Source organism: Marmota monax, unplaced genomic scaffold (assembly GCF_021218885.2).
Source record: "Marmota monax isolate L192 unplaced genomic scaffold, Marmota_monax_Labrador192_F-V1.1 WCK01_AAM20220418_F8-fsc00186, whole genome shotgun sequence".
Classification (NCBI taxonomy): domain Eukaryota; kingdom Metazoa; phylum Chordata; class Mammalia; order Rodentia; family Sciuridae; genus Marmota; species Marmota monax.
The window spans coordinates 1,517,324-1,545,292 of record NW_026694725.1 but is presented as its reverse complement, the minus strand read 5'-3'; the positions used below and the strand labels follow the sequence as shown (position 1 = coordinate 1,545,292).

Sequence of the window (27,969 nt, the reverse complement as noted above, 5' to 3'; positions counted from 1 at the left end):
CGGTGCCCTGCCCACGGAGTTGTCCAGACTCTCCTTCCCGCCGTCTTCCTCCTTCCTGCCCCATACCTTACAACCGTTCTGGGGTCTTTCCAGGACGCTATCTCCCCCCTTCCCCGCCACTTTTATCATGGAGTTATATGGAGGCCTCGCCCTTCCGGTTCTCATAGTCGATTCTTGGCTTTTGGCCCAAGTCCTTCATTGGTAGATCCTTCCCGGGTCATCTAGGATAAAGGACCCTTACTAGGGCGGGCTGCAAGAATGCGGTTCCTGCTTTGACCTTGGTCTGAAGGGAAACTGCCTGGATTGATTTCTGGTTTGAGCATCTCCTTGCAGACCTTTACTCATTGAACGTATTCTTATTTGCCTCATTGTCATGTGGAGTAGGAGGAATTAGAAGCCCGCAGTCCAGGTAGGAAGACATTAGAGGCTTTTAGAAGTCATTATCAAATACCGATCACCGAATAGTAATACGGCCGAACTTCTGCTCTCTACTCCTCCACCCCACCCTCCCTGTAGCATCTTGTCTCCTAACTGCTCACTGCTGCCTCTGGAATGCCCCAGGTTCTGAGCTCTGAGCGTTTTTCCTCTGCTCAAAAACTTTCTGTAGCTCCCTACCTTCAGTGACCTAAGTCAAAAATTCCCATCTCATTCATGTCCTAGTACAGGATATTCGTGAGACTTTGTGCTACACCTGGCGCCCCACCCCTACTCTGCTTCACCTGGCTAGTGCTGCAGGTGTTGTATGCCCCTGGCTGGCTGACTGGCCCTGCCCCCTTCACTTGTAAAAATCCTATGACCCTTTCTTTACTTCTTTCCTGATTCTCATGATTGGGTGAGGAGATTCATCTTAATTCCTTTGATTGTTTTTCAAAATGAAGTTTCCTTTAGTGTTCTTTATTATTACAAAAGTGAAACATGCTCTTTAGAGAAACATCAGAAAATACCAAGAAGCAAAAAGACCATAACTCAAAATGTTGCTCAGCAGAAACAGCCACAGTTAGCATATCATAGTTCTTGCTTTGCTCTATTTATTATCATTAGACATGTCTCATTGTTTTTTTTTTTTTTTTTTTTTTTAATGCTGGAGATGGAACTCAGGGCCTCCCAAATGAAGAGCTCTACCACTGAGGTACTACTTCCTGTCTCATTGATTGATTGATTCATTCAAAAACATGTTTCCAAATCTACTTTATGTATTTCATTAGGAGGAGGAGCTGAAAAAAAATGGACTAAATCCTGTTTCTGTTCTGTAGGAGCTTGTCTGGTGTGGGAGAGAGACAGATAGACAGAAAAGGGAATGAGTGTGATATTTGGGATTGTGCAGATAGACTTGGGATCTAAGGCATCCAGAGGAGGGGACCCTGACCTGGTTGGGATGACTCAACTATCTCACAGAAATTTGCCATCAGGGAGAATCCAGGGTAAAGGCTGGGGCTGGAGCTCACAGTTGGTTGGAATAGGTGTTGGGGAGGTGAGGAAGAGCCCCCTGATTCCAGACTTTGCACTTGGGATGTTAAGGGGCCACTGAAAGATTCAAACAGGATGTGGGTAGGACAGGAGACTAGGCAGTGAGCTATATGAGGATAAGGACCATTGTTTGTATCTCCAGTCCTTGGTTCAGAGTTGGACAGAAAATTGAGATGTTGTATTTGCAGAGGTGCAGTTGGGTAATGTGAGGGGGGCACAGGGAGATGAAAGATGAACTGAGAATTGGGTAGAGATCTGTTAGGAGGGTGTTGAATAGTTCAGGTGAAAGAGAGTGAGAGTTGAAGGAAGGTGGGGAAACGGGATGGAAAAATCTGACAGGGTGGAAGCAGGAGGGAAGAAATCAGAGCAGCAGAAGTCAGATTGTGGAGGGTTTCATTCACTTGTTCGTCCTGCATTTCTTTTCTTTTTCTTTCTTACTTTTTTTTTTTTTGGTACTGGGGATTGAACCCAGGGCTGCTGTACCACTAGCTACAACTTCAGTCCTTTTTATTTTTATTTTGTAACCTGGAGCCTGGCCTCAAACTTGCAATCCTTCTGTCTCAGCTTTCTGAGTAGCTGGAATTACAGGTGTGCACCACATCACTGGCACTAACAACACTTTTTGAGAGCTTTCCATATGTCATGTGTAGTGGCAAATGCTAAGGGTAATGAGATGAAACTATTGAGGGATAGTTAGCATAGAATAGAGAGACTTCTTAACAGATAGGCAGGTTCAAGCTCATGAAAAAGAGAGATGGAACCTAGGATCCAGCAGGAGTGCAGGGCACATCCTCAAATCAGCCTGAGGTTTCCCAGAGCAGGGCACACCCCAGTAGCTGACTTTTGAAGGCAGGGAGGTTTAGGGAAGTTAGACAGGTGGAGAGGGAATTCCAGGCACTGGGAACTGTATGTGCAAAGGCACAGAAGCATGAAACCACAGGCAGCTGGCTCCTCTGGGGAAACTACTAACTGTGGGTGAGCTGGTGGGAAGAAGGAGGATGAGGAAGGAAATGCAGAGCCTAACTCAGCCTAATGCCGAGAAAAGCCAACAGAGGAACATCAGTAATGCTTTACTTGGGTTACTCAGCCGAATCCAGTGTCCACTGAGGATGGTTCTACTGCAGTACCACAGTGCATCAAGCACTGGGCGGGGTGGGGGGACAGGTAGGGGAAGAAAACAATGTCCCATTATGCTGCTCTGGCCAGAGTCCACTTTTCTTAGAACAGGTCTAATAATTTTTTTTTAAAATCTTTTTGTATCCCAATCCTCCTTTTGTATTAAGCACTGTTGGGGCTTTGGTAAATATTCAGTTAATAATAGAAACAATTTCTTAGGGTTACTGAGTACCAAAGAAAATAGTTCACACACTTAGGCCTGGACACTCAAGAAATGTTGCTTATTGTTGCTATTATTATTTACACTCAAGGAGCAATGAGAGGCAGCCCACAGTGCATTACGTGTAATCAAGTGTCCTTGTCATGTGACACATGTAATCAAGTGTCCTTGTCATGTGATAAGGGCATTGGACCTAGAGTGAGGAGGCTTGAGTTCTAGTCTAGGTTCCAACTCCATGGTTTATTTTGGAATGATCAATGACTGACTCTGGGCCTCAGTGGTCTCATCCATACAATGAACCTTTTGGATTGGGAGATGTGGAGGTCTGCCTTCATTTTGGCATTATATGGTGCCTAAGTCTCTGGGCCAAAGTGCTGCAGGCAGTGCTGCAGACAACCAGGGAAGGAGAGATGGAAAAAAAAAATATGGTTTGATTTAAGTGGAAGAGGAAAATCTGGGTAAGCCCTTGAGTCAGAGATCAGGAGGCAGCCAGGCTTTTCAGGCTTTGTAGAGCTGGAGTGGGAAAACTTCCTTCCCAGGGGCATCCTGTTTATGGAACACCCCCACCACCCCGCCCTTTGGGGTCCACTTTGGCTCTTGTGCTCCTCCTGGTGGTAAGATTTGAAGATGCAGGAAACAGGCAGTCTAGTGATCAGTGACACCCACAGAAGGGGACTACTTATCCCTCTACCTAAGGTCAGTAGCTTTATAAGGCAACAGGCAGGATGCCTAGTCTTAGGGACTACCAAGACCCTCCCAGAAACCATACCAGTGGCTGTTTTGGTTCATCTTCACTTCTAGAAGCTTCTTTGCTGCTCTTCTTAGTAAGCTCCAATGCCACTGTCACTGGAGGGAGGGGCAGTCTGCGGAATCCCTCCAAAAGGGCAGTGGGGACTTCAACTAGGCCTGGGAGGATTCTTTTTTAACATTTATTTTTTTTTTAGTTTTCAGCAGACACAGCATGTTTATTTGTATGTGGTGCTGAGGATCGAACCCAGGCCGCACGCATGCCAGGCGAGCGCGCTACCGCTTGAGCCACATCCCAAGCCTTACCTGGGAGGATTCTTGACTTATGACCCTGAAAAGAATTTCAGGACATGTAGAAAGCAAGACACAAGCAACAGATTTACTAAAGCACAGCAAAGCAAATGTACACCCAAAAGGCGGGGTGTACACACCCCACATCTCTCAGAGAAGAGGAATGACACACCAAGAGTTGAGCTCTCTGACTTTGTATATAATTTTGCTGGGAAGAATAATACAGCTTCCCAGACAAGCTTTTGTGAAAATCAAATTCTATGTTAATCATTTGATATTCGGGGTTCAGAATGCTTCTTCCTGGTTGAACAGTCTAGTTATATACCAGTTGTGGGCACAATGTGGAAGTCTTTGAATTTGGTGACATTTAAATTTATTATGTTTCTGTTCTAGTGGATCTAGTACAAGTATCTGATCTGGTTTTGTTCATCTAGCTAAAGAGACAAGCATGGCTGGTCATGCTCATAGATCCCGGTCTCCATCCAGCAAGTATCTCTTTTTCTCTCTCCCAGTGAGCCTTCTTGTTTCTCTATCACCTCACAAAGCCCTCCACCATCACTCCTGTCTTTTCCTCCATGAATTACCTTGTTTGACTCTCTCCTGTGTGACTCATTGGCTGTCTTCATCTTCTAGTATGTGTGCACATTTTGGTGGTGAGCTCCTCCAAAGTATACTTGCTTTGATGAATTTGTGTTCTCTCAAGCTCCTGGTCCTTTGCTGGCCCAGTGAGCCCTCTGTATACATTTGTGGAATGACTGCAAGGGAGAACATGTTCCTCAGGCTTTTGTCCTTGGACCTCTGCTTTTCTCTTAGCTCCTCCATTGAGCACCTATCTTCTCGTATCATTTCCTTTGTTTGGCTCACCTCTGCATAAATTCAAGTCACGATACTCATTCAATAGCTCTTCAAATATGCCCCATCCTAGTGTCTGACACCCAGGAATGCGCCACTTTATTTACATGGTATAAGGGACTTTGCAGATGTGATTAAGTGAAAGGATTTTAAAATGGGGAGTTTATCTTGGACTTTCTTGGTGAGTCCAGGATAATTAAAAAGGTTCCATAGGAGAAAGGTAGGAAGATCTGAACTTGAGAATGAGGTATGAGGACAGAAGCAGAGGTTGGAATGATGCATGGCCACATGCCAAGGACCATGGACAGCCTCTGGAAGCAGGAACAGATGAAGAAATGAGTTCTCTCTAGAGCTGCCAGGAGGAGCAAATGCAGCTCTGCTAACTTATTTTAGGTTTCTGACTGGAACTGTAAAATAATTAAATATGTATTATTTTAAGCCACTAATTTTTTTGATAATTTGTTACAGAAGCAGTAGGAAATGAACACAGTTAAAATAAACATCAGGACCAGAGGTCCTAATCCCCGAGGGCTTCCTAAACCTAAAACTGACTTTCCTCTCTCTTTGGCCTCCTGTCCTCCCATCAGTCAGCATCCAAACCCCACATCACCTGGGCCTCTTCCTCCTCCTTCCCCTAGCCTTGCACTGCTGAGCAAATGTGATTCTTCTTTCCTAGTACTTCTCATGGTGTTGCAAGGAAGTGCTGCAGTTGCTGTCCTATTAAAAGATAAGGAACCAGACCTAAAACAGAAAATAGTGATTTAGTGTCCAAGGTCAGACCTCAGATCTTCCACCTGGCATTGGTTCTCATCTTCCCTTTTTGCCACTTCCCAGGGGCCACAACCTCAGAATTCACTCTTGACCCAGGCAACTGTCTTACCTTCCAACCTGTCTCCCTGCCTTTTACCTTCCAGTCTGCATACCTCATTGGAGACTCGGTTGCTCTGTTTTCACCTATAACTTCTTTTTATTGCATTAAGCACACATGTACTCAACAAGGAACCTACCTATGTATAGTGTGAATTTGATCAAGGTTTCATGGATGGGTAGATGAGGGATTACATCTCATATGACAGCAATACCATTCTAAAAATACTTTTTAGATACATCTTTCCTCAAACTTCATTCTGTGGCAGCTACCCTTGCCCCTTCTCCTGATGTTAAATGTAAAGATAGTTAACATCACATTTTCATCATGCTTCTGAAACTTTGCTTGACTCTTTTCTGCTCATTTTTCCTTCTTAAAGACTTCCCAACTTCCCTTACTCAGGTCTGCTTCTAAACGATTTTCCATAGCACTTAGCACCTTCTCACAAAGTGGAGTTTTCTTCCAATATGTATTGTTATTTATCTGCCTCTTCTAGCTAGAATGTAAAGGCCATGAGCATGAGAAGATTTGACTGTTTTGTTCTCTGATGTACCCTGTGTGCTTGAAACAGTGTCTGACACAGCAGGTGCACAATAAATAGCCAATGTATGAGAATCTAATGTTCTAAGGACACCATAAAGACCCTTTGCTCTCTCCTCTTAACATCTATTTATAATTCTGTCCACTCTTTGGAGATACTACACGAATTCCCACATCTACACCTCTGTTGCCTGCCTCGTTTCCTAAGGCCCAGCTCCTCCTGGCCCTTCCTCATCTTATCCTACCCATTTCTGAGGCCAGCTCAGCACCTGCCTTCCCCAACATCCTCAGCCAGTCTGCTCTAATCCTCTTTCTCAGTGTGCTTCTATAGCAATTTGTTTCTGAACCATCCTTTAGACTCCCATTACAAGTTTTGTCCTGGGTGGTAGTTTCATATGTATTTAAAAAAAATTTCCCTAGTTCAGCCCCTCTTGTACCTATAGCAGGTACTTTCCAAATGCTTGATGAAAAAAATATAACCCAAGGACCAACACTTAGATGGGCACACTTTATGTGCCAGATGAGATTCTAACTGTGCATATAAAAACTCATTTAATATGCAGACCCCTATGAGGTTTACGGCTTGTCATTTCTATCTAATGAATGGAGAAAATAAGTCATAAGGAAGTTAATGAACTGACTAGGAAGCAGCAGAGCCAGGTTTGAACCCAGGTGGTCTGGCCTCAGAGCCTGGGTGCTAAACTCCCTCTTCATGGGTTGAGTGGATGTATTACTATTGACAGTACTTGCTCCCCACCCCCACAAGACTGGGTACTGTTATGTTGTCCAGCCTGGCCCTGATCTTGAGGGCTCTAGCAATCCTCTTGTCTCAGCTTCCCAAATAGCTAAGACTACAGGAATGTAACACTGCACCTGCTCCTTTTGCCATTTTTGCCCTTTGGTTGTAAATGTGGTTTGAAGGGGCTGCAGGTGCCCTCCCAGGGGTCTTGCCATCCTTAAAGTTCTTCCCAGCAAACTGACACTCTAAGTCTTAGGGGGCTGATAGTAGGTTGTGAATTTGGTTTGGTCTCTGCTAGCATCTGTCTGTCCCTTCTGAACCTTCCTTTCCACAGCTACAAAGAGAGGGATATCAGTGCTCTCTCTGCACCATTAGGATGGGGATGGGTGTGCGTGCCCTGACAGGCCTGCCTTGTGCTCAGTGGTAGGTATTGGCAGCCCATGGGGAGGTGACTTCTGTTCTGGATGAGCTTCTGGATTCAGGAGGAGGAAAAGAAGGTGTGTGTGTGTGTGTGTGTGTGTGTGTGTAGTGTTTCCTCATAGGAGAACAGAGAAGTTATAGGAAAATATTATGGACTTGAAATTAGAAGTCAGTCATAGGTCCAAGCTCCATTTCCTCATATAAAATAGGCTTAAAGAAAATGTGTCATATATACACAATGGAGTTTTCTTCAGCTATGAAGAAGAATGCAATTATGTCATTTGCAGGAAAATGGATGGGACTGGAAAGCATCATGTTAGGCAAAATAAGCCAGACTAAGAAAGCTAAGGGTTGTATTTTTTTTCTCATATGTAGAAACTAGAGAGGAAAAAGAAAAAAAGGATTGTCTTGAAAGTAGAAGGAAGATTAATATGGCAAAGGAAGAAGGCCAAGGGAAGGGAGGAAGAATGAAACTGATCAATATATGTCATGTGCATGTATGAATGTGTCACAACAAATCCCACTATTATGTATAATCATTATGCACCAATAAAAAATTAAAAACAGGTTTAATAGAATTTCTATGTCATTGTCGCAAGAGAATCAAAACTTTGTCCCTGAATATGGAAGTGCTCTGTAAAGTGAAAGGTGCTTATAAACCTAATTTTTAATCTGAATCTCACAGAATAGGGGTAGTGAACTTGGTTAATATAAAATGTTAAATGGGCCCAAGCCTCAGAGTCCTGAAGTTTTGGCCCGAGGAGTGCTTTTTGCTCTTTATAGAGCAAGCTCTCTGGCTTCTGGGCATCTCTGCCCAACATGCTATGTTTACCACACATTTACTGCACAAGTTCTAAGTGCTGGGGTAGACTGGACTCTGGTCCTGCTCGTGAGATGCTCTTCTCCTAACTGGGGATGCATGATGTGGTAGACACCAATCAGTGGACTGTAAATAGTAAGGGAACAATTAGGGGAGTGAAGGGCAGCAGATGTCCAGAGATCTGAGGGCATGAGTTTGGACTGATCTTGGAGCAGTTGTAGCCACAGGCCAGAGGGGGCCTTTGGGATTAGTAAGCCCTTTGTCTGCCTCCCAATTTCCATACCACTCAGTTTGAGCTAGCCCTGAGAATATTCCACCCAAGGGCAAGTGAAGTCACTAAATCTATTTTGCTGACAATTTCTTTGTGTCTCATGGGATATTTGACTGATCCTCCAGAGACTGTAATCTCCTTAAGGCCATGTCTTCCCCAATTCTGTCTGGGGTGGGTTGGATTCAGGCTTCTCCTAGTGGGTCAGTAGGTGTGTGTGTAAAAGCTGGGACTTGGGTGTGGGTTCAGAAGGATATACATAATTGACATATAGTTATAGTTAGGATGAACTTGAAGGTAAGAAACTTTTATCACAGAGTTAGTGAATTATTGCCATGAATCATTGCTTGGAGACAATGAAGCCAGAACTCCTGCTCATGACACAGGAGTCCCTTGTTTAGCTTCTGCTAAACATCTGTCACCTGAGTTCCCTACTTCTGGCCCCTTATTTGATCCAGCTGGTCTGCTCTGTGCCCTTGCCCCCCAACTAAAGTTTTAATTTTGGAACCCTTTTAGGTTTACATAAAATCTACAAAGATAGTATAGCACCCCCCCACCCCCAATGTTAATGTGGCATATTGGCCAAAACTAAGAAATGAAAAGTTTTGAACAATGAACAAGTTTTATTTTATTTTTCATATAATTTTATGTTTTATTTACATGGCATTTTTATAAGATTTGTAATATGTGTATGTAATTCTGTAACCAAATAATAAATACTTTCAAACATAGGGAAAAAACTAAGAAATTGACATTGGTACCATCCTCTTAGCTAGACTTCATATTTCATTCATATTGCACAAGTTTTTCCACTAATTTTCTTGTTCTGCTCTAGAATTCAAGTTCCCACATTGCCTTTAGTAGTTTGCATTGCATTTTGTTCTCTGAAGACACTGGGCTCATTTCCTGTTCTCTGACTTTGACCCTGTCATTCTCTTTATCTGCAGTAACTTTCCTGTTTTTAGCCAACTCCCATTCTTCCTTCAGCAACTCCTCTCTTGGATAAGGGACAATGTTGGGAACTTGGAAGGATTAGAATTTGAGGTTCTGACTGTCAACCCTATTAACTGATACTCCCATTTCCATATCCAAGATCTCATTTGGTTTTTATATACTTTACTTTTTGCAAATATGAGCAAATACTGTATTTGTAAGATTTTTGTCTCCATAGTAAAATACCTGAGCAAAGTAACTTTATAAAGAGGTTTACTTACCTCACAGTTTTAGAGGTTGCTTGTCCAAATAAGAACTTGATATGGAGAGATTGTCCTGAATTATCTATATGAACCCAATCTAACCCCTTGGAGCCTTAAAATTGGAGAATCTTTCCTGGTTGTGGTTGGAAGGAGATGTGACAAAGGATCAGAGAGACATGACCCAGACAAAGTGCTGTCTTTGTAAATGGAGGAAGGGGCCACCAGCCAAGATATTTGTAAGCCCATAGAAACTGGAAAAGGAGAAAATGGATTTTCCCCTAGAGCTTTCAGAAGGAAGGCAAACCCTATCCACACCATCAGGTGAGTGAGACCCATGTGTCAGACTTTTGACTTGCCAAAGTATAACATACACAACAAATATTTGTTAAATTTGCAATAATCTGTTACAGCAACAATAAAAAATTATACTATATCTTGGAGATATTTCCTTATTACTACAGATATTGCAGCAGTGTTAATTCCTCATGGTTATACACAGGATATGGAGACTGACAGATCTGGGCTTGAATCCAGGCCCAGCCACACACTAGTTGAGCAATTCTGGACAATTTGTTACCCGTCTGAGCCTGCCTCCTCATCGGCAAAAGGGACTAATAAAAGACTTGCTTCACAGGGTTGCTCTGAGGATTAAGTCACATCATGCATACTAAACATTTAGCACAGTGCCTGGCACATAGTAAAAGCTCAAGAAAGGGTGATTGTAAACACTATTACGAATTAGATTGTAATTATTATATTTAGAAACTTCCTCTGAGTTCCCCAAGTCTTATTGACCTCTCTTTGGACTCCTTATAGACTCAGGAGACAGCCCATAAATCAGCCCTTGGTTTCTGCACCAGACCCCTCTCTTATCTTGAATGCTGGATTCCCTTTGCCTGCAGGACCCTGTTTCCCTAGGCAGTGGCCAGTGGAACTCTGTTTCAGTTGTCTTGGGGATGGTATTTAGGATGACATGTCGCCTGAGTGATTGCTCTATGAATAGGTGCTGGCTGTGACTGTTGTCACTTTTTCTGAAGTTGAGGTTTCTTTCTTTCCACACCAGGGTCATATCACGGGTACAGCTGGACCCTGGCAGGTTCCCACGCTGCTCCCTGTGGCATAGACTCTGGGATATCTTAAGGGTCCCTCCTGATGTCCCCATTAGGCAACTTTTGCACTAGGTCAACCTCGCCCCCATAACCCTGAGGCAGGCCTTTCTGCTAGTGGGGAGTTCTGGTTATCAAAAAAGTTGTCCTTCTTCACCAGAACCCCTGTCCACATCCTGCCCTCTGGGTCCACATGGAACCAGTGTTGCCTGGAGAAAGAGATGTGGGAGTCTGTCCCAGCTCTGCCAATTCCTTTCTGGGTGGCTCCTGGTTATGTGAGTTTTTTTTTTTTTTTTATTCTTTTTTTAGTTGTAGATGGACACAATACCTTTATTTTATTTATTTTTACGTGGTGCTGAGGATGGAACCCAGTGCCCCACACATGCTAGGCAAATGCTCTACCACTGAGCTACAACCCCAGCCCATGTCTTTTTTGAACTCTGTTTTAATAATCTATTAAAAAGAAAGGAAAACACTTACCTTTCAGGATGGCTCTGGAAGGCATTTCCTGTGTAGTGGCTGCCTATTTGGGCTGCATCCCTCCCCTCCTGCTCCAGGCCACACCCTTGGATTCCTCAACAGCTCCTGGGGAGGATTATTGGAGCCATCTCTGAAACTCCAGGGGTGCAGTACACAGACCCAGCCCAGGCTCTCCAGTGGGCTGGCTTCATCTGCCTGGAATCTTACTTCTGCTTCTGACCAGCTTTGCTGTCAGTTCTTCTCTTCCCTGCCCAATGTCAAGCTTTCCCCTCTCTTCTCTGGCCTGGCAGCAGCTCAGGCCTTTCTATTCCCACCACACAAAACCCCATAGACTCTAATGCTCTTGCTGGATATAGAAATACCACCTTATTTTTAGCTTTGGCCCTGGTCCATCTCATGGCGCCTTCCCTATATGAACTTGGCGAGCTCTGCAAGTTGTTTTCTCAAATCCTTAGAGCCACAGGAACCTCTCTGTCCACAACATTTACATAGGCTCTACCCACATCCCTCTCCCCACCAGTTACCCCTGTTGCCTCTGTAACTTGCATGACCAGCTTGTATACATGTGTTTCCACCACAAACACTCTAGAAAGTATGGCCTCATTTATTGTACCCACTCCCTGTCCCTCCCTCCAGCTGAGGAGCTTTCCCTGGAAAAATCAGGCTGAAGGGAACAAGGGAAGATAGCGGAAAGGAGCTGTTATTTACTTCTTGGCTGTGAGGCCAGCTGGGGAAGGTGTGCTGTCCCCCCAGTCCCTCTATACACACATGAACTGCCTTCCATGGCAGGGTCAGCTCCCTGTCTGCTTTCTGAGGCAAAAGCAGTCAACCCAGAGATGACCACACTTGCCCTCTCAATGTAAACTCAAAGAGAAACAAGCAAATAAGCAACCCACTTTGGGACAAAGCATCTTAAACCAACCCTGAGAGAGTAAACTTGGGTTTCTAAGTAGAGATCTGTGTGTTTCCCCAGACGGGGTGCATTCATTTCTCTTGAGGCTAGCTGGGTCTTGAGGCCAGCTCGGTTCCAAGTGTCTTAGCATGAAATCCAGTGTCAATAGAGTTCTTTCTGGGGATTACTCTACTTCTAATCCTGAACTGGAAGTTTCTTGAGGCATGGACATTTTGTTCTCATTTCTCTCTCTCTCTCTCTCTCTCTCTCTCTCTCTCTCTCTCTCTCTCTCTTCTCTTGATCTAACCCAGGGCCTCATGTGTGCTGGGCAAGTATTCTGCACTGAGCTAACTCCCAGCTCCTGATTCCTCTTTTTATTTACAATTTCTTAGGGTAAAACTCAGACTCCTTAGGGGCTACAATTCTATGGTTCACCCCCCACCCCACCCTGCTTCCCAAAATGCCTACTCTGAACTCTACATACCCATCCAGCACAGGCATTTGCTCTTCCCCCTGCTTGAATTCTTCTTCCCCAGGATCCACAAGGCCATTTCCTTTGTTTCTTCCAGACTTCTGCTCCAATGTACCCTTGTCAGGGATGGCTTCTCCATTTCCACGTGACCCATCCCAGCACACCCCAGGCATTTCCTACCTCTTTTGCTCTGATCCCTCTAATCTCCCCTATTATTGCTGGATGCAGTATACATTTCAGTTTTTTCTCTATGTATTTCCTTGCACTTGGATGTAAACTTCATGGATCAGGGGCTCTTCTTTTTGTTTGCTATTTTATCTCCAAGGTCTATGCCATAGTGTATATTAATTCTTATTTGTGGAACACAGGAAGTGAGTGCTCAGTGTGAGCAGATGGAAACATGACTTGCAGAGGAAGCCTCCCAGCCCAGGCAGTGGGGCTCCTGGGTCAGTGGGCATGTTCAGGAGAGGGTGGAGGTGTCCTTCTGCAGGTGTCCCTCTGTGTTATCAGCCAGGAAGGACACACAGAGCCTGCAGGGAGGGCTGGCATGGGGGCTCTCCAGGAGGCTGTGTTAGGTCTGGCCAGGGGTGATGGGTCCCTGGCTCATCTGCCAGTGGTTCCTGCCTTTCCCTTCCTGTGTGGTGAGTCAGCCACACCCCTGGGGAAATGTGCCAGGGAAATGGCCCCTGCCAGAAGTGCAGGAGGGCTAAGGTCAACAAAACAAGAACTTGCTTGTGCACTCCTCCCAAGCTGCCCACCAGAATGCCTGCTACAGGGTGAAATGTGTCCCCTTAAATCATGCATTGAGGTCCTAACTCCTGTGCCTCAGACTATGAATTCAGTTGGAACTAGGGTTGTTGCAGATGTAATTGGTTAAGTTAAAATGAGGTTATACTGGAATTGGGTGGGTCTCTAATGCCATGATTGGTGTCCTTATACAAAGAAACCAAGTGAATATGGATCAAAGTTGAAAGCATCATGCTGAGTGAAATAAACCAAATACCAAAAGGACAAATATCATGTTAATCCACTTATTAGGCACCTAGAATAGTCAAATTCATAGAGATAGAGTATAAGAGTGGTGACCAGGGGCTGTGGTATGGGAGGGTTTTGAGGAATTATTTTTAGTGGATACACAGTTTCAGTTTGGGATGATGAAAAGATTCTGGAGATCATGAATATACTTAATGCCACTGAATTGTATAATTAAAATTGGTTAAAATGATAATGTTCTTTGTTACATATTTTTAACTAATTAATTAATTTGGTTTTATTAGGTATAAATGACAGCAGAATGCATTTTGATTCATTGTACACAATTGCAGCACAACTTTTCATTTCTCTGGTTGTACACAATGTAGTGTCACACCATACGTGCAGGCATACATGTACCTAGGGTAATGATGTCCATCTCATTCCACCATCTTTCCTCCCCCATACCCACTTTCCTCTCCACCTTCCCCTTTGCTCCAAGTTCCTCCATTTTTTTCCATCCTCCACCCCCATTGTGGTTTAATATTCACTTATCGGAGAGAACATTTGGCCTTTGTTTTTTGGGGATTGGCTTACTTTGCTTAGTATAATATTCTCCAACTCCATCCGTTTACCTGCAAATGCCATAATTTTATTCTTTTAATGTTGAGTAATATTTCACTGTGTGTGTATACCACAGTTGTAACACAAAAACTCACGGGAGGAGAAAGAATACAAAGAGAGAGCCTGTGGCTGAGGAGAGCATCTACAGGCCAAAGAACGCCAAAGATGGCCTGGCCTGCAAAGACCAGCAGGGCAGAGAGGCCCGGAGCAGACTCTCTTCTCAGCATCAGGAGGGAGCCCTGCCCACACCTTGATCTCTGCCTTCTGCTCTCTAGAACTGTGAGACAATAGATTGCTGTTTAAACTACCCAGTCTATGGAGTTTTGTTACTGCTACCCCAGACAACGAACACAATGGCTCTCTGTGGCTCTAGTGCTTCCTGTCGAGGTCCCCTGACTCCTGGCATTGAGGCTGGATCAGTAACAGGGGAGCTGGTTGTGACGACTGTCTTTCTGTTTTTGGCTTACGCCCCTCCCTCCATTTGTTCTTTGCTGCTCCCGCCGCCTCCCTTGTCTCCTCTGTTCCCTGGTTACTAGTTCCATGTCTGTATCTCCCTCTTGACTTGTAAATCCGGGAAGCCAGGGCCTCCTGTGCTCATTGGCTGCTGTCTCCTCAGGCCTGCATAAGTGTATTGGAACATTGGATACAAATGTATAAATGAACAAATCCATGAATCAAGGGGGCAAGGAAAGGGTCTCTTTTCCCTGGGCCTCATCAAGGATGTTTTGACAAAATATCTGTATTTAAACTAGGCAGAGGCAGTATCCCCCTCCCTGGGTGATCACGTTAGCTGCTCAGGCAGAGCAGTGTGGCCTCTCCAGGGCAAGGATGCTGCTGCTGCAGACAATCTGGCTGGGCCGGAGGCCTGGGGTTAAGCCTTTCCCCCAGGTTTGCTGAACTCACACCTGGCACTTGTTCAGCAATAGAAAGGCCAAGGAGAAAGGCTTCCATATTATGTTAGACAGAACCTGGAATTAGATGGAAGAAAAGAACACCCTTGCTCTCAGAAGCAAGCTCAAGTTCTAGAGCAGCATATACCAGGGCATGCAGTAGAGCCAATCCCAGATCTTGGGGACCTCACAGTGTGACATGGAGGCAGACCAGTAAATGATCCCAGAACAAGGCCGGTGCTGCTCTGGCGAGGCCAGCTGTGGGAGCAGGGGAGATACTTTGAGAATGGGACTTGGTGAGGGCTGAATGAGGGAGGCCTTGAAGGATGAACAGGAGTTTGACAGAAGCAGGGGAGGGGTGGGGAATGGGGAAAGTATAACAGAAACCAAATAGCACCAGGCAAGAAGGGAAGATGGGAAAGGTTGATGTAGGTCTGGGGTAGCTGGGGGTGTGAGACAGGAGGTGACTAATGTGGATAAAGTCCCAGAGACGGTATGGCTAGTTAGTGAAGCCCCTGGTATATGCTGCTGTAGAACTTGAGCTTGCTTCTGAGAGCAAGGGTGTGCTGGCTATTCTGTGTGCTCCCCTCACCCTCAAACCATCCATTCTCTACCCTTTTCTGAACTTCTCTGTAGACTGCTTTAATGGGATGCCTTGCTCACTGGTTGGAGGAGAGAAAGTCTGGGATGTTTATCTCCTGATTGCCTTGTCACTTTTCTGGCAGTAGCTGTATTCCTCTGTGGTCATGGCTCCTGCCAGGTACCCCTCCAGGGTGGCGGAGCACCCTGGCTCCAACTCTGCCTCTGGTCAAACTGTACAGGCATTGGTGGCAAAGTCTTCCAGCTGTGGCTCATTCCTGGTGCTTCACCACCCCTTAGTGGTTCACTTACCCATGCCCACTTCCTGCAAATCCCCTGTGTCAGACTCCCTTTAGCAAACCCCTTTGGGTGTCGCCTCTGTTTCTCTGTGGAACCCTGCTTGGTGCAGTAGGGGTGTGGCTTAGGCAGCATTTGGTGGGGGAAATGATCTTGGGGATGAGCAGATGAGTTGGGGAGACTTGGCAGGCAGGGATGCTAGTTAAGACCTGTGAAAAGTCCAGGTGAACAATGCAAGAGTAGCAATTGGGATGGAGAGAAGGGGCCAGAGCTGAGAGGCACTTCTGAGTTAGAGTGGTTCAGCTTTGGGGACTTATTGGGTAGATGGGGAGGTGGGCAGGGAAGGAGGGAGCCCTCAGTTTCCACTTAGAAGACAGAGAGCATCATTCTCAATTGCTGTATGATGGACCATAGAATTTGATATTTCTAATTCAAATTCAGGACTATGAGGTTTTACTTGCTCTCTCCTATCCTAATACGTTTGTTGCCCCTTTCTCGCATGCCAAGAATTTCAGTTCTAAAGTATATCAGGAATAATAGCATTAATACACTGTCCCTGACTTAGTTTAGGTCTACATAGGATTTTTGGACTGCATAGTGATATGAGAGTGATATGCATTCAGAAGAAACCACACTTCAGATTTTGAATTTTGTTTTTTTCCCCAAGCCAGGGATACATGGTGCAATGCTTTCTCCAGATGCTGTGCAGCTGTAGCGATTGTGAGGGGGAACACTAGGGACTGTACAGTGCACTGTGTTGCTGCAGGTTGGGGTTATAAAATGCCTTTTCCACTTATGATATTTTCAAGACATGATAGGTTTATCTGAAGGTGATGCTGTTGTAAGCAGGGGAACATCCATGTCCTTATTTGCTTTCTCCCACGTTACATACACAGCTGTCTCAGAATGATAATACCAGCATTATCTTATGATATGATTACTCACAATAGTTACAAATTTAACTGCATTTCCTTTGGTCCTTAGAATGTATAGTCAATTTCGTACATTAGGGCCTCTTGGAATAGTTCTTCTCCAGGTGGTCATGCCATACCAATGTAGGCTTACTTGTTTTATTTTGAATTTTCATAACTTGCTCTGTAAAATAAGATTTTTATAAAGCCAAGGGTTTAGTTCAGAGGCAGAGCACTCCTCTAGCATGACTGAGGCTGCGGCCAAGCACCCCAAAAATATACACATGTCTTTATTTATATGAGATAGTTATTGTTCCAAAGTCAAATCTACAAAATAAAGTATTAATAAATTTGCCAAAGAGTTAGGTTCAATTAGGTTCTATCTTGGTGTCCCCTCTGCTTTACTATCTCCTTTAAGTTTATTATATTTATTTATTATTTATATTAAGTTTATTATATTTATACTTAATGTAAAATATTTGTGTTATTTTTTATCTCCTGTTTCTTTGATAAATGGAAGTATTCTGCTCATATTTTTCTCTATCTTGCCTTTTCCACTTAATATTCCCTGGAGATAACTCCACAGTAGTTTATAAAGATGACCCCATTCTTCATTTCTTCACTAGATATATAGTTTTCTATTGCTTAGTTTATTCAACCAGTCCCTCACCATGGATATTGCATTATTGCCTACAAACAAATAATCTTTTCTTGTACATATGTTTTTCTGTCTCTTTTAATCTGTGGGGATAAATTCCTAGATAAGTTCTGGATCAAAGGTTAAATGCATATGGAGTTTTGCTAAACATTGCCAAATTTCTGTAAGGTTGTACAATTTTGTGTTTCCTTTAGCACTGTATGAGAGGGCCTATTTCTCTGTAGCTGAATGAGTACACTGTCAAACTTTTGGATTTTTGACAATCTAAAGGGTATCTTAGTGTAGTTTTAATTTGTATTTCTCTTAATGTAAGCAAAATTGAGCATTTTTTTTCATAAGAATAATTTTCATTTGTTTTTCTTTAAATTGCCTATTTTGCCAGCCACCCTCCCTTTATAGGGTTGTTGGTTCTTTCCTTTATTTATGGAAGTTCCTCAATATTAAGTAGAATGACCCTTCTCTACAGTATATTGGAACATTCACAGATATTTTCCCTATTATCTCTTTTGCCTTTCTAAGTTCTGTGTGGTGTCTTTCACTAAGCATTATGTATATTGCAGTTAAATCTAACAACATTTTCTTACTCCTAGGTTACAAAGGAATTTACCCAGGTTTTTCTCAAGTCCTTACTTGATCTCTTCATCTTTAGGTATTTAGATTAATCATCCACTTGGAATTTATTCTGATGTATGGTGTGAGGAATGGATCCAATTTTATTTTATTTTCTCAAATGGCTCTCCAAGTATTGGGCTCTGAGGTTGTGCTTTAGATACTAATGGAGTGAAATTGTTATCCAATTAGGGTAAGTTCAGGGAATCATCAACAAGACTACTGACTCCCAGTGAGGCAGATTACAGTGTGTGTTAGTCAGCTTTGTGACCCTGTGACTAAAATACCAGACCAAAACAACTTAGAGGATGGAAAGTTTATTTGGGCTCACGGTTCAGAGGTATAGTCCACATTAGCTGACTCTGTTGCTTTGGGGCAGAGGCGAGGCAGAACACCATGGCTGAAGAGTGCGGCAGAGGAGGGCTGCCCACCTCATGGTGGCAGGGAAGCTGAGAGAAGGGGAAGGGGGCAGGGAAGATGCACCCATCCTGGGCATGCCCCAGGGACCCACCTCCTCCAGCCACACCCCCTGCCTGTAGTTACCACCCAGTCAGTCCATATAAATTAGGATGGACTGATTGGGTTATAGCTCTCACAAACCAATCATTTTACCTCTGCGCCTTCCTGCATTAATATAGAAAGTTTAGGGGACTCCTCATATCCAAACCATAACACCATATTTTAATTCATTTTAACATATCTTATTATGATTTATTTCAGGTAGCCTAATTAGTTTTTATTCTTTTTTTTTCCTGGTAAATAAAGCTGTGAATGAAAAAAAAAATTATTTGCAGGGCTGGAGATCAAACCAGGGCCTTGTGCATGCTATCCTATTGCTCGACCACTGAGTGACACTCCCAGCCCCTGAAAAAATATGATTTAAGCTATTATACTACCGTGCATGGCTGCAGTGGACATCTCTATGTGTGCCAGTGAAGCCATCCAGCATCTGTTCACCCTTGGATTAAACAGTGCCCCAAATTTCCTTTAAGAACCTAGTTGGCCGTACTCTAGCCCATATAGTTTGGGTCCAGCTCTCTGAATTGTCCCCAATTGGTCAGATCCATTGTCTGTTTTAAGGCAACAGTGGTGAGTTCAGGGAAGGGCTTGTGCTTTAACTACAGCTCAGAAGATCTGGAAGCAGGACTCTTTCTCAGTGGACTTGAACCTGGAGGTATCATAGCTGGAACCACTGTCTCCATTTTGTCATCACATGTAACCAGAGAAGTCACTTACTCAGGGGAGGGCGTCAAAGCTGAGCCATGTCTTTTTGATGTATGAACCCTAGTCAGGTTGCACTGGAAGGCAGCCCAGTCCTACTCTTGAACTTCTTGGTTATGTGATGATTTATTTGGTTTCTGTTTTTTTTTTTTCCTTCTGCTTACAGTTGAGAGAGTACAAATAAAACATTAGTCATCATTTTCCTTATATTTTTTGTTTTTTTAGACAGTACCTCAGGTGGAGAGGGAAATGGGATTTAGTCAGAGTATCACAGTGCGCCTATTTAGGCTGGTTCCTTCCATCTTGGAGGCCTGGTGTGTAAAATAGTGTCAATCACACTGCCTGTCACAAAGCAAAAGCAGGAGAGGGAAAGTCCTCTTCACAGTTTACTTCCTGTAATAACATTACCCACTCTTGAGGGCAGGGACTGTGAGGTTTTGTTTTCTGTTTGTATGTACCACACAGGCTATTAAATGGCCTCACCCAAAGCAGGTGCTTGTGTAGTGAGCTAATCTGAATTAAACTGAATGCTTTTCACGCTCATTCTTTCCATTCCACAGTGAAGAAAGTGGAGTCACAGAGAAGAAAGATCAAACCACAGGCCAAAGCAGGCCTGGGCATCCTGTCCCCAGCCTCACAATGACTCCAACAGGCAAGCTCCATCCCTCTGAGATGATGAAAAGACATTGGAGTGGGAAGCTGGTCCAAGGACTGGGTTTGTCACTACCCTGATGGATGACTTTGGGCAAATCATGTCAGCCTTCTGGGCCTTAGGCCTCAGTCTCCTTGTCATTCACACAGATCCGATCCTCACTTATGAGTGTCAGTGGGTTCCATCTGTAAGTAATATGAAGTGTACAAAATTCCTTATAGGAGCATTTGCTGCAAAGTTCAGGTAGATTCAAAGTTGCAAGGTTACCTTGCAAGTCCTGTTTGGAGGTGCTGATGAATAATGAAACTGTGGTGCTGGGGCATCCATGTAGTTTACTTTGATGTTCTCAGGATGCATAATATTTCAGACAGAAGCTCTTTCTCCTGGTGACAGAGGAGGAACCTGAGGCCTTGAGAAGTTGAGTGACTTGCTTAAGGTCATCCAGCTAATTAGAGACCTGGGCTGATTTCACACCCAAGTTTTATGACTTCTGGTTCAGGCCTCTCACAGGCCCCAGCGCCACCTGTCAGGAGAGCCAGCACCCCTCAGAGATGGCACAGGAGCTGGCTTCAGAGGAGCCAGGCTGTCCTGGGCTAGTTGCTGGCCTGTTCACCCAAAATGTCCTTGCTATGGCCTGGCTGCTGGAGGCGCTGGAGGCCCAGGTTTCCCAGAACTTTGTTGGGGGGTGGTGCTTCTGGTGTTCCTGGTGGAGGTGGGGTGCTTTAGCAAGATTTGGTGACCTCTTGTGCAGTGAGGGGAGGTGGCAGACATACTGTCTTTTGCTGGGCTGTTGAGTAGCCCTTCCGGGCATTGTGCTCCCAGTGTGCCTGGGTCATGAACACAGAGACCAGGATGCTTTGTAGTAATCACAGCAACACCCTGTACTTCCTCCAGCATTCCGGGAGGCTCCTGTGTATGGCCTCTTCCAGGAGTTTCCCAGATGCCCCCTCCCTCCCCTTCCTCCTGGGCTCCATCCTCTTTAGGAGGAGGTCGCCCTTCATATGTGACGTGTGGGCTTTGGAGGGCCTTGGCCACAGTCCTATCCCATGAAGAGCAGCCCTCCTCCCAGACGTTCTTCTCTCTTGGTCAGTCACAGCTAATATTTTCTGATTTAGGCATTGCACTACAAGCTTCATATATTTTTTTCTCAATAGTTCCATGACTTAGAAGCTATCGTCATTACTCCCTCCCCATTAATATCAAGGAAACGAAGCTTAGAGGGTTCAATGACTCACCCAAGGGCTCTTCCACAGGAAGTGGCAGAGCTGGGTCTCACACCTCAAGAGTCTTTGTATTTAATTTAATTTAATTTTAGGTACTGGGGATGGAACCTGGGGGCCCTCTAGCACTGAGTTATACTACCAATCCTTTTTAGTTTTCATTTTGAAACAGAATCTTGCTAAGTCACTGAGGCTGGCCACAGACCTGTGATCTTCCTGCCTCAGTGCTGGGGAAGGGAGAGTCTGTATTCCTGATCCCTCTGCCACACTGCCTTATGTAAGCTGCGTGTTTTGTGTTTTGTGCTTTGAAGGTGGTAAGAACGGAACATTTGAGTCTTTTAAAAAATACTTTTTTATTTTAGAACAATTTGTGGTTTGTGGAATTATGGTACAGGATTGCTGTATACTCCATGCCCATGTTCCCCTGTTATTAACATCTTACATTCATGTGGCACATATGTCAGTGTTACTGAATCAATATTGATACATCATTATTAACTGAATTCCATACTTTATTTGGATTTTTAAACTTACTTGTTTGCTTTACAGAATGTCTCTTTTTGTTCCAGGATCCCATCCAGGGTAGTCCATTATTACTTAGTTATAATTTCTTCTTAGTCTCCTTTTGGCTGTGACAATTTCTCAGACTTCCTTGTATGTGGGGACTTTGACAGCTTTGAGGATACTGACTAGGAATTTTGTGTTTCCTGTTTTTGTAATGAGTAGAGTGGGTTGATGTGGCTTTGGGGGATGGACACAGAGCCAAAGTGCCACTCTCATCACATTGTGTGCAGGGTTATACCTGCTGATGTTGACCTTGGCCACCTGGCTGAGGCAGGGCTTGTTGGTTTCTTTACTATCAAGTTAACCCCTCATTCTTTGATGTACTCAAGAATCATTTTTTGAGAAATAAGAGGAGAAGAAATTGTCAGTTTTCCTAGAAGCAGGAAGAGAGGGGACAGGGTGGAACAGGGTGATGCAGGTGTCCTGGCCCCCCGAAACAAATTTACATTTAGCGATGAGGAAAAGCTGGTGGCCTTTGTGGCACTTGATGCAGGAGAAGAATCTTCTTCTAGGATTGTGGTGAGAACAGCCAGAGACAGGAGATCTGTCTAGGAATTTGCTGGAGAGACATGCAAGAGGACCCTCCACTCTAGACTTGCATGTCATTTCTGAGAACTTCATCTTCCAATAAAGTGGTGCTATAATCTGACCCAGCTAGAGTAGAAGGAGACACATGCTTTTCAACTTGAAACTCCTATGTCTATGTCACTACTGGACCACTTTGCCTACTTGTTCAAGATAAATTCATACATGTGATAAATCCAAAAATTATTTTGTGGATTAGCACCATTAGATGGAATTATACTTTGGGGTTAAAAGGGTTAATTTTGCAATGTAACTATTTAAAGTGGACCACATTTTATAAAATGTATGTCCTGGTAATCTCAAAAACCAGAAGTGGCTTGGAACCCCTCATATGATCTCTGAGACACCTTCCTCTCTCAAGCACCAAGAGGCAGGTAAGGATGACTGAGGGCCTGAGAGATTTGATGGGACCAGAGCTAACCTGGTTTTTATGGTTGTTACATGCCTACCCTTCTCTGTTCCAGAGTGTGAGCTAACATGTGAGCTTCAGAATTTGGATAATTGATCCAAGAGGAGAGGCCCTGGCTATGGCCAGACTTTGGTCCCCATGTTGGGAAAATAAAGAAATGCTTTGGTTTGAGGTGGCTCCTTTGATTTTCAGTGAAGCTCAGACCTCCTGTCTGTGAAAGGATGAAAATACCCCTAGGATATGAGCACCACAGCAGGTCCATCCATCAGTCTGTTGAAAAGAGCAAAGTTCTATGGGAATGAAGTCTGGAGTCAGAAGTGTGTCTGTGTTGGTGTGTTGGCCCTGAAAGGGGCAATGGAAGGGCGGGTGCCTAGGACCTGCTTGTGAGCCTTCATGAGTTTGCAGAAAGCTGTTCTGGTGACATTATAGCTGTTATAGTGGTGTGACCTCAGGTGAGTCACCCCCATGAGTCGGTTTCCCCAGTTCTCTGTGACATGTAGACAGACAGTCAGAATGGGGCCCTTTTGCTTATCCCTCTACCATCTGCACTGTTCCCTTCCACCACAACCACTGCTGCCAGCAGCCACTAGCCACCAGCGCTGCCCACACGTGGCTGTCTAGGATGCTTTGGGCCAAAGGCTTGATGTGGATTATATCTAATTTAATTCCCACATCCCCAGGGGTGTTACTGTCTTCACTTTGTAGATGGGAAAATTGAGCCTCACAGAGGTTAAATGACACCCTGCATGTCCTGGGCCAGGGATGAGTGGGTGTTAGACCTGTGTCCTGCCTGTTCTGCTTCCTGCTTGCTTAGCAGGGCTTCGATAGATCAATCTGGATTAGACAACTTTTCCTGCAAAGGTTATTATTTTAGTCTTAATGGGTCATATATGGTCTTTCTTCCTTCTTTTCTCTTCCTTCCATCCTTTAAAGATGTTAAAACAACAACAACAACAACAACAACAACAACATTTTTAGCTAGTGAGATGTACCAGCAAGTAGCAGGCCATGGTTTACTGACCCTTGATAGTAGGCAAATGAAAAATGCAAATTACTCTAGGACGTTGCATCTTCTCAGACTTCAGATGGATCTGCAATCTATTTAAAAAACCCAGGGCTGGAAGGATGGCAGGGTTAGCTGCCTGGTCCAGGCAGATGCTGGCTTTACCAAGGACTTCATGCAATGTGGATACCATGACCCTCTGTCACACTGTTCTGATGGGCAGTCCTTCTTCTCACACCTGCCCCTCCATTGGCCAGCCTTCCCTCTGTGGGGCGTCCCTGGGGTCCTGGCTTCTCCACCCTCTCACCATTGCAGTCTCTTTCCTTTCTCCTAGGACTTCTCTTCTCAATGGAGTGAGCTAGTCCCAGCTGGGGCCCCTGGCTAAGCAGCAGAGGAAGCTGAGAGAGTCCACCCTAAGCTTCTTGTACCGGGTCCTTTGTGTCAGGCTGCCTTGGTGGCCAGTGTGGAGTAGAAGGTGCTGAGATAGAATGAGAAGGGCTGGGAGCTCTGCCCACAGCCAGAGGAAGGAACCTGGTCTCTGGCAGAAAGCTAGGAAACCTCTTTGTTCTTAGGGCACCTCAGAATTAAGGAAGTTTGGGAAAGGAAGCCTTGTGTAAATATAGGGGCTCTGTGTGTGTGTGAAGCAGGAAGGGGGAGTGCAATGTGTGCCTGTCACTTATGGCCAGTACCATTGCACCTGTGGAGGCAGTGTGGAGAGAGCTGGGGACCCATCCTCAGCAATATAAAAAGTAGTAAAACCAGGCTGAAAACAAGTCTGAGTTCTGACACCATCACTGACCAGGTCCTGAACCTCTGGGACAGTTAGTTTCCTCATCTATGAAATGGAAGCAGCAATATCTGTCTCAGCAGGCTGTTGGCCTTTACCCAGTGCTTACTATACATCAGGTGCTATTCTGAGGGCTCTCTGTATACAGTTGATTGATCCTTATTGCTCATGGATTCCGTATCTGCAAACTTACCTTTTTGATAAAATCAGTGTACTATCAACTTCAATACTCATGGTGCTTCCAAGATCATTCTCAAACATGTGTAGAGCAGAGGGAATTAGTGTTTCAGGATGTGCACATTCCAGCTAAGGTCCAGTCAGGTGACCCTCTGTCTTCTTGTCTCAGTTCAGATTGTAAACAAGTGTTCATTGCAAGGTCTGTTTGGTACCATGTTGTGTGTGTGTGTGTGTGTGTGTGTGTGTGTATGTGTGTGTGTGTATGAATCCTGGGGATTGAACCAGAGCCTCATGCATGCTAGGCAAGCATTCTACCACTGAGCTACATTTCCAGCCCTTTTTATTTTATTTTGAGACAAGGTCTTACTAAGTTGTCCAGGCTGCCTTGAATTTGTGATCCTCCTGTCTCAGTCACCCATGTAGCTGGGATTAGAGGCATGAGCCACCACATCTGGCTTCTTTTTGGGTAATTTTACTGTTTAAAACAGTCCTAAGTGTTGTGATGATGTGTTGTCTAGGGCACAAAGTGAGAAGGGGGAGTGTAGTGTGTGCAATAAAGTGTAAGAAAGCTGTGATGTGTCTTGTGAAGAAAATTTGCATGAGATAAGCATTGTTTAGATATGAATGATAGTACTGTTGACTGTGAATTTAAAGTTAATGGATCAATGATATATATTAAATATGGTGTCTTTAAACAGAAACACACATTAAAACAAAGATATTCATCACTGTTGATGAAAGTGTTGTAACTCGAGAATCATAGGAACCTAAACTGTGTATCCTGTTAGGAACTGGATCAGAATTCACTAATTCATTGTTTACAGCAACTTTATAGAACATAATCATTGGGAATGAGAATCAACTGTATTAACTCATGTTATCATCACAACAACCATGCTAGATAAGTGCCTTGCTGTCATTATCATTTAATTTTACTGATGAGGAAAGTAGGCACAGAATGATTGCTAAGGTTTTCTCAGGTCACACAGTCATAGGTGACAGAGCTGGAATCAGAGCCAGGCAGTGGGGCCTCAGAAGGCTCCCTTAGCTGCCACATTGTTTTTGAATTAGCTAAAGCAAGAAAGCATTAGAGCAGCAATCTTGTACATTGAGCAAGGCTCTGCCATACAGGGCCTGTGGCCACAGTATTGGGCAGTCTCGAAGTCTCTTCCTCTTTGATGGTCGAAGGACCTGTGATCTCACCAGCTCTTCCAAGCCTGCTTTGCACTGTTGGAGGGCCCTGGTCTTCAGGCTGGGAAGAGGGGAAATTGGAAGAGATGAGCTGGGGAAATAGGGGCAGGGGGTGCTGCTGGGGTGAGAGATGCTTAGGGCCTAGATGGTGTCCAGTGGAAGTCTGAGGCACAATGTGGCTGTCATTTCTCTTGGTTAAACCAACATATTTAGCACTGTCTCCTCACCAGCTGTGGGCTGGCTGCAGGGAATAAAATTGTCTTGATCTTTTTTGCAGATGTGGAACTGAAGTTTGGATGGTATGACACTTTGGGGCTCACAAAGGACAGATCTCGAAAGGACTGATATTAAGAATATTTCACAGCTGTATGGAGCAGACACAAGCCAGTCACCACAGAAGCTTCTGTAAACAAGGAGGCCACCTGCGCTGGGGATGGTGTGCACATCAGGCCGGTCCCAGGATTTGTCCTGGCTTTTCAGTCTTGCCTCCTCTGCCTCTGTGTCACACACAGATGTGCAGGGCTGGAATGGATTTTCTCCTTCAGCGAGAACGATGGGATTGTCTGCGTTCTGTAAAGGTATACCCATCTTTAGCTGCCATCTTTCCTGATATTCTCTAGTGGTGGTGTTGTGAGTGGTAGGGATCACCCCTCCTTCACAGCATAGTAATTATCCACTTAGTGCCCTGCTGGTGAGGGGTGAGAGCAAGGGATCTGGAGAGAAGGTCTGAGTTCAAATCCCAGCTGTTCATCAGTCTGTGACCCTGTACAGATCTTCCCACCATTCTAAACCCTGGTTTTCTTAGGTAAAATCTGACCAAACTACCTAGCCCATGGGGTATTGGGAACATTAAGCATAATTATGTGGGTGATTGTGCTTCATGTGCTTAAAAATTCTTCATATAAAATGAAAGGCATTAGGCTGGGCCTTATCCTAAGGGGATCACATATAGAGAAGGAAAGTGGCATTTAGGGCAGATGGATCTGCTTTGTGGCAGAGCTGCCAGATGCCCCCCGACATTCTCTTGCCCTTCTTCCATTTTGATGGAATTTTAGTTGGGGGCATGATTTTATTTCCCAGCCTCCTTTACAGTCAGGTGGCCAAATGGCCAAGTTTTAGCCAATGGGATGTGAGCAGAAGTGGTGGGTGCAACTCCTTGGCATGTCCTTAAAGGGCAGAGGCACCTTCCTTCTCTTCCCTGACTCAACCCAGTGACTTTCTCCTCCTTTCTTCTTCCTTCAGGCCACCAAGAGCACATATGTAATGATCTGAGACCGTGCAATACAGCAGCCCCCCCCCGGAATGCCAGAGCAAAATTAGATGTTGCTGGGTCTCTGCCATGCATGTGCAGCTGTGGTAGCAGCTCCGACCCACTTATGTGCAGAGAACTTCATGAAGGAATTCTTGGGGGCTCCTGTTACATCAGTTAAATGTGTAGCTTAACAACTGGGTTTGGAGATGGTTTGATCGCCAAAGTTCATGTATCAGAAGTGTGGTCCTCAGTGTGGACATATAAAGAAGTAGTGGGACCTTTAAGAGATGGGGCATTGTGGATGGAGGTTAGGTCATTGAGGGTGCTGCTCTCAGAAGAGATATGTAGTTCTTGTGGGTCCCCAGTTAGTTTCTGAGAGAGGAATTATGAAATAACAAGCCTAGCCCCTCTGGCTTCTGTGTCTCTATGTTAGCTCTCCCTCCTGCACATGTTTGTACTGTGATGTGGTCCATCATGATGGGATGCAGCCAAGGAGCCTCTCACCAGAGGCTGAAACAATAAACTACACTGAGATTCCATCTCACTCCAGTCAGAATGGCAACTGTCAAGAATATAAGTAACAATAAATGTTGGTGAGGATGAGGGGGAAAAGGAACACTCAGACATTGCTGGTGGGACTGCAAATTGGAGCAACCACTCTGGAAGGCAGTATGGAGATTCCTCAAAATCTAGGCATGGAACCACCATTTGACCCAGTAATCCCACTCCTTGGCATATATCCAAAGGATTTAAAATCATGATACTACAGTGACACAGCAATGTTTATAGCAGCACAATTCACAATAGCTAAGCTATGGAACCTAACTCGGTGCCCTTCAAAAGATGAACAGATAATAAATCATATATATATATA

General features: G+C 44.5%; 1 long non-coding RNA gene across 1 annotated transcript; it reads left to right on the top strand.

The window, feature by feature from the left end:
* The first annotated feature begins 221 nt into the window (after positions 1-221).
* Positions 222-27,969, top strand: LOC131423390 (uncharacterized). Its single transcript, XR_009224878.1, has 3 exons — positions 222-409; positions 26,121-26,421; positions 27,086-27,969. It is a non-coding gene; the product is annotated as an uncharacterized LOC131423390 (long non-coding RNA).